At 43.9% G+C, this 15,086-nt stretch overlaps 1 protein-coding gene across 1 annotated transcript in view; it reads right to left on the bottom strand.

Annotated features, from left to right (window-relative positions):
• Positions 1-15,086, bottom strand: part of FHIP1A (FHF complex subunit HOOK interacting protein 1A) — a 136,483-nt gene that overhangs the window by 102,762 nt on the left and 18,635 nt on the right. Inside the window, exon 3 of the mRNA XM_074950984.1 lies at positions 3,641-3,800. The gene's annotated coding sequence lies outside the window, so the exon portion shown is untranslated. The remainder of the gene's footprint in view (positions 1-3,640; positions 3,801-15,086) is intronic.

Below are 15,086 nucleotides of genomic sequence, written 5' to 3'. Positions count from 1 at the left end.
GTTATAAACAGGGGTGAAAATAAGTTGAGTGACTTACCAGTACGCTGGGGCCAGCTCTGGCCCCTGGAAGGGGCAGGGCCTAGGGCGGAAGGGGTGGTGCTGAGGGGGTCAGAGCCAGCCCCAGCCCACCCTGTAAAGAAAGAGCACTCCCCTCCTTCTCCTCCTCCTCCCCGGGGTAGCAGCAGCAGCCCAGGGCTCTGGGGGCTATTTAAAGGGCCCAGGGCTCCCCTGCTTCTACTGCCCTGGTCCTTTAATTAGCTGCCGGAGCCCTGGGGAAGTGGCGGGGTACAGCGGCTATTTAAAGGACCGGGGCAGCAGAGGCAGCTGGAGCCCCAGCCTTTAAATAGCCCCTGGAGCCCCCGCTACCCCAGGGCTCTGGGGGCTATTTAAAGGGCCTGTGGCTCCCTGCTTCTACCGCCCTGGTCCTTTAAATAGCCCCCGGAGCCCTGGAGTAGAGGTGGTGAGGTGTGCGCCAACTCAGGAAGAATGGAGATCTAGGGGTCTTACAGTGACATGTGACCATGTCACATGATACTGGAATGCATCTTAATCCTTGTACTTTTCCATTGATGAGGCAGGGGTAGGGACAAGCACAGACAAAAGATTCCCACCTTCTGACAAAGCTATAAAAGGAGGTGGAGCAGGACAAAGGCGGCAGCCAGTCATGAGAAAACTCCTGCTTACAAATTCAAATGTCTGTTGGAACTAACAAGGATGGTACCAGGGGAAAGGATTGGGCCCAGACTAGGAAGGAGTCTAGTCTGTGAAAGAAGCTTATTGGAACATCTCTGAGGGTGAGATATTACCTGTAAGAAGTTTCTTAATGTATTAGGCTTAGACTTGTGTGTTTTTGCTTTATTTTGCTTGGTGACTTACTTTGTTCTGTCTGTTATTACTTGAAACCACTTAAATCCTGCTTTTTATACTTAATAAAATCACTTTTGTTTATTAATAAACCCAGAGTAAGTGATTGATACCTGGGGGAGCAAACAGCTGTGCATATATCTCTATCAGTGTTATAGAGGACAGAAAATTTATGAATTTACCCTGTATAAGCTTTATAAAGAGTAAAATGGATTTATTTGAGCTTTGGATCCCATTGGAAACTGGGTGTCTGGGTGCTGGAGACAGGTAACCTGCTGAGCTATTTTCAATTAAGTTTGCAGCTTTGGGGGCACGGACCCAACATGTAATGCCAATATTTAAGAAGTGCTCTAGAGGTGATCCTGGCAATTACAGACCGGTAAGTCTAACGTCAGTACTGGGCAAATTAGTTCAAACAATAGTAAAGAATAAAATTGTCAGACACGTACAACAACATAAATTGCTGCAGAAAAGTCAACATGGTTTCTGTAAAGGGAGATCATGTCTTACTAATCTATTGGAGTTCTTTGAGGGGGTCAAAAAAACATGTGGACAAGGGGGATCCAGTGGACACAGTGTACTTAGATTTCCAGAAAGCCTTTGACAAGGTCCCTCACCAAAGGCTCTTACATAAATTAAGTTGTCATGGGATAAGAGGGAAGATCGTTTCATGGATTGAGAACTGGTTAAAAGACAGGGAACAATGGGTAGGAATAAACGGTAAATTTTCAGAATGGAGAGGGGTAACTAGTGGTGTTCCCCAAGGGTCAGTCTGTTTATTCTATTTATCTATTTATTCTGTTTATTCTATTTATGCCACCTGTAATATTAACCATGGAATTATTACATCACACTATTACAGACAGTTTTACAAGTTGTATTTAACTGCCTATATAGGTATTTAGATCTTGGAGTCTGTTGTATTGATAGTTATGTTGCTGTTCTTTTAGAAGCTACTGCATACATAGTAAAGTAAAGCTTCAGTACCTTCTCGCCAATTGAATAATTTCTTTAGCTGCAGCTGTGGCCTCTGGAATCTACCCACACAGCTAATTCCTGGCCGAAAATTAGAACAAAAAATGTAGTGTACTATTGTTGGTGCAGAATAGCAACTCTGGTTTCACCTGAGAAGTCACTGCATTTTACTGGTATGTAATGTGATTTCTACATATACAGGAATGAGTTCTGGACTCCTTGCTTCAGCAAAACTCTCACTGCTTTAAAAACAAACAGGACAAAGAAAGTGATTGTAAGTCTTGATATTTTGTGATAAAAATACCTTTAATATTAGTCTGTAATATTGCATTATACTTGCTCTTTACTCTTAATATGTAGCCAAACCTACCAAGAAGTATCTCACATAGTAATAGCAAGGAAATGCAAAAAAGATCTCTTCACCAAGATTTTTTCCTTCAATAGCATTTGATTTTCTATACGTCTTATTTAAAGCATCCCAAAACACCTCTAATAGCAGGAAGTTAAATTCTAGTAGTGCAGCTATTGCCAAAATCCACACAAGCATTGTAAATAAGTATTGCTTTAAAGTCTTGGCCCCAATTCTAATTTCTTGTATACAAGAGTAACACCACTGAAGTCAAGGAGTTACACTAGTTTTCTACCAGTTTGAAAGCACAATTAGGCTCAAAGTCTTAAAATTGGTCCAATTTGAAGTCATTTCTCAGTCAACACAACAAGTCCCTAGTAGTAAATCCCAATATACCACAGGCATTCAGACAGTATAGTGATGTAGACAGATAAGAAGATTTATTTTCTGCAGAAAGATTACCATTCCCCAATCTAAAATACAGTGCAGCCCCTTTGAGGTGGTGCTCTTGGAAGAAGAGCAACAATGACCATATGCTTTACAAACATCTCCCATGTGCGCTGGTTTAAAGGGATTAGCACTGGTGTCCAAAATGGCCATCTGCCATCTTCCCAATGGCCTCAGAAACAGCCTCACATGCAGAGCCCACCTGTTGTGATCCAAGGAAAGGAAGTGAAGACCCAATGAAAGAACTCATGTTCTGGTACTGTAGAGGTTAGGAATTTGGGATTCAGGGAGCAGAGAAAAAGGGATAATGCTACAGTGAATTTCTGCCATTTCCAGCAACTAGCGTCCTTCAGGAATATATCTAATATTAGTCTAATCAGTTTCTGTTTACACCTTGGTTTGACAAAACACCTGTACACATTAATTAGCTTATTAATAAAAACCGTAGAGCATATAAGCATTCTGCTAAGCTTGCATTTTACAAGCTTAGATCTTGTTTGACTAGTAATGGGCATATGGCACTGGGATCATAATTTAGGTTCCCTACTCATCCTACTCCTTCGCTTTGAACAACAGTGTTTGAGGTTCAACATCATTAGTAAACATTAATCCACACTGGGCAGTAAGGAGTTTCTCCTAAATTGCATTCACAACACTTTATTTAAAATTTACATTAAAAAAAAAAATTCCAACTTTTATTTTCAAAGGTTTCTAACTTTGCAACAAAATTAACTCTTGGTTTAAATTTTAGAATACCTTGCATGGTAGGGAATTAAACATACAATAAAAAATTTATTTAACAAAAAACATATTCAGGGTTTTTTTTAAATATAGGCTCTGTTATTAATCCAATATTCTCTTCACTTTTAGGAAGCAGAAATATGTTACCTTTTTTAAAATCTTACAAATTTCTAGGAACCTTAGTTCTTAAATCTGGGCTAGTTAAATTGGAGTATTTTTTAAAATACCAAGGAAATGATGTTAAAAGAAGTAGTTGTCACTCACATGCAGTAAGATCTTATGCAAGATTGTAGCTCTGGCAGTTTTGCAGCTCTTGAAATCCACTCAGTTGAACAGCAGGTTTGTTAGCAGTAAGGATTCAGTGGGACTCTTCTCAATGGAGCACAATTCCAGGGAAAGGATGGGGTTCAGTACATTCAAAATCCTATAAACATACATACATGTGTAAAACATTCATACAGAAAAATAATTCAGAAGAGTATAAAATGATACAAGAATTAAATGTCTGTGGCCTTTATCCTGCAAGCTATTTTGTGTAGCTGGACCTCAGCACCTTTGCAAAACTCGACTGAAATCAATGGGTGTCTGTTTATGCAGAACAGCTTGCAGGATCAGGGCCCAAAACAAACCAAGGGGAAGAAAGGACAAAGTTCCAGAGTCAAAGAATCATTAAGATGGAATCTTTCCTTCAGCCTCCTTTCAAGCCAGTGGCTGTTTGCTTAAAAGCCTTCACTCATCACAACCAATGTCATCTGTAGAGCCAATAAACAATGGCATAATTTTCTTTAGTACAGTATCATCATGTTGTCTACTCTAAGGGACAGGTTGTTTATATAATTAACCAGGGGTCTGGGTGTGACAATGGGAACACATTATCTTCCTGTCATTTCAACCGAACAATCAGATCCTCATATGGCCAAAAAAAAAGAAGAAAATATGAAATAGCTTAATTTTAACCCAATTATTCTAGGCTTACATAGTAAACAGTCCTATGTCCTCTTGTTTTGGCATGTTTCACCTATACTTTTAAAACTTTTCATTTTGAAATGTATGGACTTTAAGTTATAAATGTTCAACTTACCCATGATTTGAAACCAAAATACCCTCAGGAAATGCTGACCAAAACTTCTCAATTTTCGAAACACACACAAAACAAACAAAACCACCACCATACCCCACACAGGTGGTAGTGGGGGAGAACAGTCAATTTTTAAACTTTTTTTCCCCAAATCCAGTTCTACTTTCAGATAAACAGTTGGGCTCTGGGGGGAGGGAAGGGTGTGCCGGTATCTGAGCTGGGGAGGGCGGGGGGGGGGGCCATGGCTGGGCTCTGAAGGGGAGGGGATGTGGGTGTCTGGCCCCCTCGGCTCGGCTTTGGGAGGAGGAAAGGGGGCAGAGAAAGATGAACTGGATTATCGTAGGGGTTTCTTTCTCTCTCCTCCAGGAGGAGGAGGAGGAGGAGGAGAGTGTGTTTGTGTGTGTGTGTGGCGCAGAATGCCCCCAGGAGTAAAGGTTATATTTTCAACCTGATATGACAATGAGCGCTCTCGCTCGCTCGCTCGCTCTCTCTCACACACACACACACACACACACACACGCTTCTCCCTAAAAGTGTGTGTGGTGGTGGGGAGTGTCAGTAGGCAGATTAAAAAGCATGTTTTGTTTTGTTTTAAATCTCTGTTGTTTTGAGTCTGACTCATGCTTTTTGAATGCTGGGGGCTGGCAATACTGAAGTTGGTCTATGTGAGCATTAGAGTTCACTTCCACAACCTCAACTTCACATCCATTATATTACACTAGTGCTTACAGCTTCTACACAGATCAGAATCCCGTGTGCTAGGTACTCCATCAAGGTAATTTGTAAGATCTTCTGGGAAGATATTATGTGGTCTAATTAGGAGACAAGTCACAATAAATGACAAACAAAAGGGAGTCAAGAGGATTGGGAGGAAAATTTTAAATGGACAACCAAGGTTACATAGCAGGAATACAAACTTCCTAGCTTCTCTTGAACTGAAAACAGTGGTATTCCTTAGGTTCTAATACTACAATTTAAATACTTACATGTTTGTCCTAGCTATCAGGACCAAACAAATTTGTCCCTAATAGACACGCTAGCGCATCAAGAATGAACTCATTTAAACCATGACATAGTAAAGAGGATTAGAGATGCAGCACTCATTCACACTATTTACAGTACATTAGAGGAAACAAAACAAAAATGAATTACCCCATTATTACTGCAATCTATACCAGAAGGCTTTGTAACAAAGCTTCCTGCCAGCATAAACCAAAGACAGCAAGATATCAAACTTGGCAAATTCTAAAACTCCTATTTTAGAAGGCTCAGGAGACAAAGATACAGGATGATAAAGAACTCCTAACATATTGCTTGGCTTACCTCTTATATCCTTTGACCCCCCCCCTTCTCTATTCTGTAAAACACCAAACTAAATGTACTTTATTTATTTTAGTGGAGTGGGATCCTCCCTCTGTACGACATGTATTTCACATAAATTAAGGCTATGTCTACACTGCACTTTCATCAGTAAAACTTTTATTGGTGAGGAGTGTGAGAAAAAAACAAAAACAAAAATACCACACACACCCCCATGACAAACAAAAGTTTTACTGACAGAAAGCGCCAGTGTTGACAGCACTTTGTCAGAGTTGGGGGTGGTTTTATTTTGTCAGCAGGAGAGCTCTCTCCTGCCAACAAAGCGTGGCTACACTGCATACCTTACAGCGGCACAGCACGCAGTGTAGAGATAATCAAAATGACATTTGGGGTGGGGGGAAATGCACAACAGTCCACAGACCAGTGTAAACAAGGTTGTAGTCTCAAATATTAATCTCACTCATAACTGATTTATTTTTCTGTTCTATTTCCTGGAGGACAATAATCTCCTCTCTAACCTAGTTATCATTGATTATTTAAAAAAGCAGCTAAGACCTTTGTTTGAAATAATGTTGGTACATATCCATAAGGTTGGGATTAGCCAAATCCTACTTTAAAATATATATCACAGGATCATTACATCCACAAACAAAGAGTTTCATACCAAAATAACAATCATTTTATTTTGTTGCTTTCAAATGTGCACCCCTGAAGAGCTTACACCACTGCTTGTAAGGCAAATTAACCAGTTAAAAGGACCAAATTCTAACGCTATGATCCTTTGATGTCCAACTATATTTGATTTAAAACCTCTGATTAAGAAAGGGAAAAAGGTCAGTTTGGGCAATCACAACCGCCACGGAACAAAGACAGGGGAACACCATGTAGTTACTTGCAGCTCAGTCCATGTCAGAGGTTAAGCATGTACTCATTCGCTCTTGGCTGCAGTGCCATCTGTCCTGGAAACACACACTTCTGCTTGGCTAAATGCCACACCAGTGGCTCTTTCAAATGAGGACTGACATCCAGTTATATTCACACACATCACACTGAAAAAGTGCTCAACCCAGCAAGCATCACTATGTCTATACCTACTTTAAAGTGTTTGCTAGGTAAAGTAGTTTGGATAGTTTAAGCCACTCACAGAGTGGACAAGACCATGCCCCTCCCTGCCCATTAGACAGCAGCCCAAGCTAATCCAGGAAGCTAGGTGCCCCCTTTTGTCCTTGTGAGATAGAAGCGCCCCAGCCACCCTTCAGCCCCCTTCATGATCAGGCTAGGCCAGCACACCCCAAACACAGGAGGAGGAATTGCAGCAGTAATACGAGCATAGCCTGCCTTTAGATCCAGAGGTTCTTTCTACCCCATGACATCACCTGATGCTATACTTGGTAAACTACTCATTTCTGCCTGGTCATTTACTGAAGAGGGATGATGGAGAATGACTAGGTGTTGTTGTGTGGAGAGGGATGGAAACAGGAGGATGTTGAGTTGTGAAAGGAGGAGAGAAGACTGTGGGTTGAGGGTGTTATGTAAAGCCTCCGCTCAAATGCAATTGTAAGATCTGTAACTTGTATCATTAAGTTCTAAAACCTTTTTGCAGACTTTGTAACTTCAGTTATTGTTAGCATAGCATCTTAAGTTTTGTAACCTTTGCAAGCTTTGTAACCTTTTCAGTTACCACTTGTATGAACCTCCAAGCTTTGCAATATTCAGAGAGATAGTGTGAACAAGGGAGTGTGTGTGGGAGATAAGGGAGTGTGAACAAGGGAGTGAATGTGGGACTGGGCAGAGAGAAACTGCAAAGAGAAAAGAGCCTGGAGACAGGAGACAGGTGTGTCTGATGTAGTCTACCCTGAGAAGGCAATCATGGGGTGCTGTAAAGAGAAGAAGATGCATGAAAGGAACTGGTCTGAGAATGCTTCTCAGTGACGGACACAGAAGGAAAACTCAGTGTACGTGACAGGAGCCACTCAGTTCCAGCATGGCGATAGGCATGCACACAAGCCCCCTGCTTCTTCTTGACCTGCTCACCGGCCCGGATCCATGACCGCAGGCGGACAAACCAGATCTACCATGCTTCTGCTTCTCGGCTTCCCATGCTGTCTCCGGTAACTCTCCACCTGTGTAAGTGTGTGGGTGCAGGAGGGTATGAATGCAGTGAATGTGTGCATGTATGAATAAGCTCCATCCCTTTTCTGTCTGACCCAACAGCGGCATCGTAATAAAACTAATACAAGTGTGACCCTGGGTTGGTTTTTAGGGGAACTGAGGTAACAGAGGGCAATTTGGTTAAGCAGGATATTTAGTGGTATAAAATAATTAGGACCCTACCAAATTCACGGCTTTGAAAAAGGCGTCATGGACCGTGAAAATCTGGTCTTTTGTATGCTTTTACCCTATACTATACAGATTTCATGGGGGAGACCAGCATTTCTCAAATTGGGGGTCCTGACCCAAAAAGGAGTTGGGGGGGGGTCCACAGTAATGCCACCCTTACATCTGTGCTGCCTTCAGAGCTCGGTGGCCGGAGAATGGCAGCTGTTGGCCAGGGGCTTAGCTCTGAAGGCAGTGCTCCGCGAGCAGCAGTGCAGAAGTAAAGGTAGCAATACCATACCATACCACCTTTACTTCTGCACTGCTGCCTTCAGAGCTCGGTGGCTGGAGGGTGGTGGCTACTAACTAAGGGCCCAGCTCTGCAGGCAGCAGCGCAGAAGTAAGAGTGGCAATACCAGACCATGCCATCCTTACTTCTGCGCTGCTGCTGGCACTGGCTCTACCTTCAGAGCTGGGCTCCTGCCAAGCAGCCACCACCCTCCAGCTACCGCTGGCGGCAGCTGCGCAGAAGGCAAGGGTAGCAGTACCACAACCCCTCCTACAATAACCTTGCGACCTCCCCACAACTCCTTTTTGGGTCAGGACCCCTACGATTACAACACCGTGAAATTTCAGATTTAAATAGCTGAAATCATGAAATTTATGATTTTTAAACTAATATGTCCATGAAATTGACCAAAATGGACTGTGAATTTGGTAGGGCCCTAAAAATAACGAGTGAGGGGACAACAGTTGGGAAAAACAGGTTTAATTGTAAAGCTAGAGAAATAATGTAAATCAGTTTCAAATTCAAACTGGAAATATAATAGGAACTAATGACATTTTTAAAAGTATCACTTCCTTTCCCTCACTCCTCTATCTGCATGATCTATCTAAGTGCCTAACACAAGTTTGGAAACTATATAAATGCTACTGGCAATTTAAAACTTGGTTTGTTATACAGGTCTCTCCTCTTACTTCCCATTCCCACACTTTGGAAACGAGCCAAAATCCCCTTCCCCTGGACTCTTTTGCCCACCTCCAACTTCTTTCATGTCTCCCCTTATCCTTATGGCAACCTTGCAATTTATGTCCAACATCCTTTCTCAAAATGGTGCCACCTATTCCAGGAAGCATTCAAGATCTGAAGGCCACACCCCGCTCTGTTTAGGGTCATTATAATCTTTATCCTCTCATTCCTTGAGACTGTAAGCTGTTTGGGGAATGGACTCATGTTCATTTGGCACATTTTACCCTTATACAGCAGAGTTTGTATTTTACAGCCCTACAACAGAGTATCAAGCACCAGATTCCACTTTTGTCTGTTCATGTAGTAAGGAAAAGATTTCCCAGAATTTACTGAGGCTCTAGTTTTCCTCTATCAGCTGAAGTGTTTCTCAGCAGAGATGGATTATGAAGATAACACACAATTATCCAAACTCTTCTATCATCAGCTGCCATTTACTTGCATTAGCAGTACAAACAATTTAAAAGATAATTCACAAAGTTTACAAGAGTGGAGAAAGAGGAGACTTGTCTCTTTCTTCAACCCCTGGATATCCTACAGCAGTGGTTCTCAACCAGGGGTATGCAGAGGTCTTCCGGGGGTATGTCAACTCATCTAGATATTTGCCTAGTTTTATAAGAGGCCAGAAGAAAAGCACTAGCAAAGTCAGTATAAACTAAAGTTTCATACAGACAATGACTTGTTTATGCCGCTTTATATAGTATATCAGTGTTTCTCGACCTGGGGGCCACAATTTATTTTATAATTATATGGTAAAAATGAGAAAGTAAGCAATTTTTCAGTAATAGTGTGTTCTGACACTTTTGTATTTTTATGTCTAATTTTGTAAGCAAGAATTTTTAAATGAGGTGAAACTTGGGGATACACAAGACAAATCAGACTCCTGAAAGAGGTACAGTGGTCTGGAAAGGTTGAGAGCCACTGCCCTAGAAGACCAAAATAAATTAAAATAAGGAACCTGTTAATTTGTATCCACTAGAAGCAATGTATTAAAATTATTATTCTGTTTCAGAAAGGTTTTTTTAAAAAGATACACCGTAGCTTTAAAAAAATAAAAAGGGCGCGGATTCACATCTTTGTGCCAATTGCCCTTTATGTAGAAGTTACCCAAATAGGGGACAGAAAATGTCACAAGGTTCCCCAACCCGTCACATCACTTCTGCCTTCCAGAAAAGGTTTGGACCTCAAAACTAGCTGATTCCATCTAGATTCATAGCAAGTCCAGAGCCATCAGCTGGTTCTCTGTCCTACAGTCCTCTTCTGGCCCCCTTCAATACAGTCTCTGTCAGAGAACTCCCACTTCCCAAAACCCACACGTAGCATGGAGGGAAAAATACCAACTTAAAGGGACAGCATCAACCCAGATAATTTCAAAAAGTTAAGTTTTCTGATTGAGTACCCTTTAAATAGTATGTCCTCAGTGGGTTTTTTAAACTCCTTTAAAAGTTCTTAAAAACAATTAAGGTTTTTTTTCTGCCTCCCACTGATGCTCTTTCACACAAGGTCAAGAGCACCAAGAAACATGCTCAGGAGCTCCATCCCTTCTTAGGGTTGCCAGGCGTCCAGTTTTCAACCAGAATGCTTGGTCAAAAAGGGATGCTGGCAGCTCTGGTGACTCAGCCAATGGGACCTATGGGGACGGTGCCTAAGGACAGGGGCAGTGCACAGAGGCCCCTGGCTGCATGCCTCTGCCAAGGAGGCAGAGGGACATGTCGCCACTTCCAGGAGCTGCCCAAGGTAAGTGCCACCCAGAGCCTGCACACCTCACTCCCTTCCGCACCCCAACGCCCTGCCCCAGCCCTGGGCTCTCTCCCTCACCTAAACTCCCTCCTGGAGCCTGCATCCCAACCCCAGCCCTGAGCCCCCTCCCACACCCTCAACCCCTCATTTTGGCCCCATCCCAGAGCCAGCACCTCCAGATGGAGCCCTCACCCGCTGCTTGCACCCTAATCCCGAGCCCCAGGCCAGAGCCCCGTCCTGCACTCCAGACCCCTCATCCCAAGCCCCACCCCAGAGCCCACACCACCAGCCAGAGCCCTCACCCCCTCCCGCACTCCAACCCTTTGCCCCAGCCTGCGAGCAATGGAGGGAGGGGGGATGGAGCGGGGCGGGACCTCAGCTGTGGCAAGGATGTTCAGTTTTCTGCAATCAGGAAGTTGGCAACCCTATCCCTTCTTCTCATCTGTCTTTGCACATGTCTGCCGGCCCTGCTGACTCTTCCATCTCAGCTCTGGTGCCGCTACTAAAACACTGGAGCAGCAAAACACTAAAACTGTCACTATTCAAAGTGCTATCAAATGCCCACAATAAAAAAGACTTGGTTTATGCTTAGTTTCTCTAATTGCTCAGTTGTAGTTATCCTGAGGGGCGGGTGTTACTTGTAACATCAGTTACAACTTCCCCTCCCCCATATGTTTGTCTCATATCCTGGTAAGACTGGTCATAAAACAAGATTATATACTTCACTGCAGCACTTAAGAAAATAGGCCCTGAACTCTAACTGGGGCCTCTACATGCTATTATAATACAAAGGTTACTTTGTTTACAAGCAAATGAAGTCCTCAACACGATGACTTACAAAAGTCCAATTTGGTATTTTCTTTTGACCCATTTGCAAATTGTTTATCACTGGGCAACTAACCAAAAGGGGGTAGTGGGGAAGGAACAAGACAAAGTACTCAGCCATACAAAACCAAAGAATATGGCACAGAAGGAAATGCAGAAGCCAGAAAGCAAACCCCTTCACCAACCAAAGAATTAAATTTCCAGCATTATTTTTTTTTTGTTATTGGGCGGGGGGGGAGGTTGTTTGTTTGTGTTTGTTTGTTTTTTGTGGGGAGGAAAACAGGCTGGAAGCCCACATACATGGGTCCCAAGTGTCTGGAGTTAAGTCGGCCAAAAACAGATGAGCCTTTTAGCATATTTTTAAGAGCAACCAACAGTAGAGTCCAGCAGACCTCCAAAACTAGAACATGGGCCCCATTGGCCCATATGGTAATCCACCACTGACTGATTTGCGTATCTTTTAATCATTATTATCTGTACAAAGAACCGCAATATAATAGGCCCTAGGTTAGGGGTGGGCAAACTTTTTGGCCTGAGGGCCACATCTGGGTATAGAAATTGTACGGAGGGCCATGAACGCTCAAAAAATTGGGGTTGAGGTGTGGGAGAGGGTGAGGGCTCTAGCTGGGGGTGCCGGCTCCAGGGTGGGGCCAGAAATGAGGAGTTCAGGGTGCAGGATAGGGCTCCAGGCTGGGGTGGGGGAGTGGGCTGCAGGGGCGGTGGGGAAGAGGGAGGGCTCCAGCTGGGGGGTGCGGGTTCTGGGGTGGGGATGAGGAGTTTGGGGTGTAGGAGGATGCTCTGGGCTGGGACCAAGGGGTTCAGAGGGCAGGAGGGGGATCAGGGCTAGGGCAGGAGATTAGGGTGCAGGAGGTGGTTGGGGCTCCAGCTGGGGGTGCGGGCTCTGGGGCGGGGATGAGGATGAGGGGTTTGGGGTGCAGGAGAGTGCTCTGGGCTGGGACCAAGGAGTTCGGAGGGCAGGAGGTGGATTAGGGCTAGGGGTTGGGGCTCAGGGGTGCTTACCTCAAGCAGCTCCTGGAAGTAGCAGCATGTCCCTTCTCCGGCTCCTATGCAGAGGCACGGCCCCGCAGCTCTGCATGCTGCCCCGTACACAGGCACTGCCCCTGCAGCTCCCATTGGAGTGCTGGAGGGGTCCATTGGAGCAGGGCCATTGGAGTGCATAGGAGCTGGAGGGTGGCCATGCCGCGGCTTCCGGGAGCCACGTGGTGCGGCCCTCCGACCCAGCACCCTGTCTGGAGCGCCGGAGCGGGGCAAGCCCCAGACCCCACTCCCCAGAGAGAGCTCGAGGGCCAGCTTAAAATGGCCTGCGGGCCGTAGTTTGCCCACCCCTGCCCTAGATGCTGACTAAGGAGGACAGAAATTATTCCTGAATGGATAAAAACTAAAAACTGTACAGTTCCTTTCAAAGTTAATCAACCAAACAGCATTTTTTTAGTTTCTGGAGATTCACTATGTTTTCCACCAATTTACAAATCACAGTTTGGATCATGATGGCACCCAAATGATATTCAATGCTGTCGAATTTAGAAGTTCCTGAATTTAGTTTATTGGTAAAACAAAAATCTGAAGAATTTGGATCTGTCTACACTACGATCAGGACAGCACGAGTAGGCAAAACCAAGCTAGTTTTGATAGAGCTAGCTTGCTAAAAATAATGGTATAGTTGCAGTAACAAGGCTAGTCACCCAAGTACTTACCTACAGTCCCAGATAGGCTGGCTATCCAAGAACAATCCTATGTCACTTCACATGCAGTTGCCTCTACACTGGTGAGCTAGCTCAGGGACAGTAACTCCTCACTTAAAGTCATCCCAGTTAACGTTGTTTTGTTGTTACGTTGCTGACCAATTAGGGAACATGCTCATTTAAAGTTGTACAATGCTCCCTTCTAACGTCTTTGGCAGCCGCCTGCTTTGTCCACTGCTTGCAGGAAGAGCAGCCTGTTGCAGCTAGCTGGTGGGGGTTTGGACCCAGGCAGCCCCCCCTCAGCTCCCCGTTCCCCTAAGTTTCCTGTGCGGCAGCCGCCAAGCAGGCTATCAATTGCCAGCGGTTCAGCTGTCCCTCCCCCATTGCCAAGTGCTGCTCCTGCCCTCTGCCTTGGAGCTGCTCCCCGAGCCTCCTGCTTGCTGTGGGGGGCGGGGGGAGGGAGAGGGGGGATAATCCCCCTCCCCCCTGCTCCTGCACCCCGCTTACCCCATCTTCCTTGAGCAGGGGGGAACACATGACAGGGCTCAGGATGGAGGGAGCTTCCTGGCAGCAGCTGCTGTCTCAGCTTGCTGATTAACTTAAAAAGGCAGTGTATGTAAGAGTGCGGTCAGTGTACTTAAAGGAGCAATGCGCATCTCTCTCTCACACACAGGGTGTGTGTCTCTGTCTCCCATGCCGTCTCCCCTCCCTCTCTTCATGCTGCTTTGTAGAGTTGAGAGCTCAGCCAATTACTGGTTCATCATTTAGTAGTAAGGCATTCCCCAGGAAATATCCCACCCTCTAACTTCACCACCTCAACCAAGCTTCACAATCATCATCGCTGTGTACTAGTATTAAATTGTTTGTTTAAAACTTATACTGTGTGTGTGTGCGCGTGTGTATATATAATATACATGCACACATATATATATATAATGTCTTTTGTCCTGTGAAAAAAAATTTCCCTGGAACCTAATCCTCACCTATTTACATTAATTCTTATGGGGAAATTGGATTCGCTTAACATCGTTTCGCTTAAAGTCACATTTTTCAGGAACATAACTAAACATTAAGCAAGGAGTTACTGTATACCTACACATATCATGCCTCCTGGACATTCAGAGAAGAATTTGATTGACTTAAAGAGATTCCAATATTGATAGCTGCATAATTTTATTAGAAAAAGTTTGCTAATGATTTTATCTGTCATATAGAAGATATAATTGTGCTTTTTGAAGTGGTACTAAGTAAACACTTCTCAGGCACTCATCTTGCTATTCCAGGCTCCAGAAACCTGAATCTTTATCAGGCAATATTGCCAGTGTGTACTTTTACCATTTCTCATTCATCTCATAAAAAAAATTTTAAGCACTAGTGGGGTGGAAAAATATTTCCATGCCTCTGGCTACCATTGGATACTTTGGCTTCTCTCCTCTTTACACACTGATAAATCATCCCTACCAAGGATGGACTTTGCTCATCTAATATACTTTTAAGAGAAAATATTTTGTTTTTGGAGTGCGCCAAATTGCAGGTACCTTAAAAAAACAAAACGAAAACACCCCACACTCATTGAGAAGAATACATACACATTTTCTAAACTGGAGCACTGAATGACACACCACCCTTAGCAGAAAAAATAAAAGAGTAAAATAAGAATTCATAGAAATACTGGAGACTGGAAAAACTACATTAGTTATA

Source organism: Natator depressus, chromosome 4 (genome assembly GCF_965152275.1).
Source record: "Natator depressus isolate rNatDep1 chromosome 4, rNatDep2.hap1, whole genome shotgun sequence".
Classification (NCBI taxonomy): Eukaryota; Metazoa; Chordata; order Testudines; family Cheloniidae; genus Natator; species Natator depressus.
Note: the sequence above shows the minus strand (reverse complement) of the source record. Positions and strands in the feature narration are given on the sequence as shown.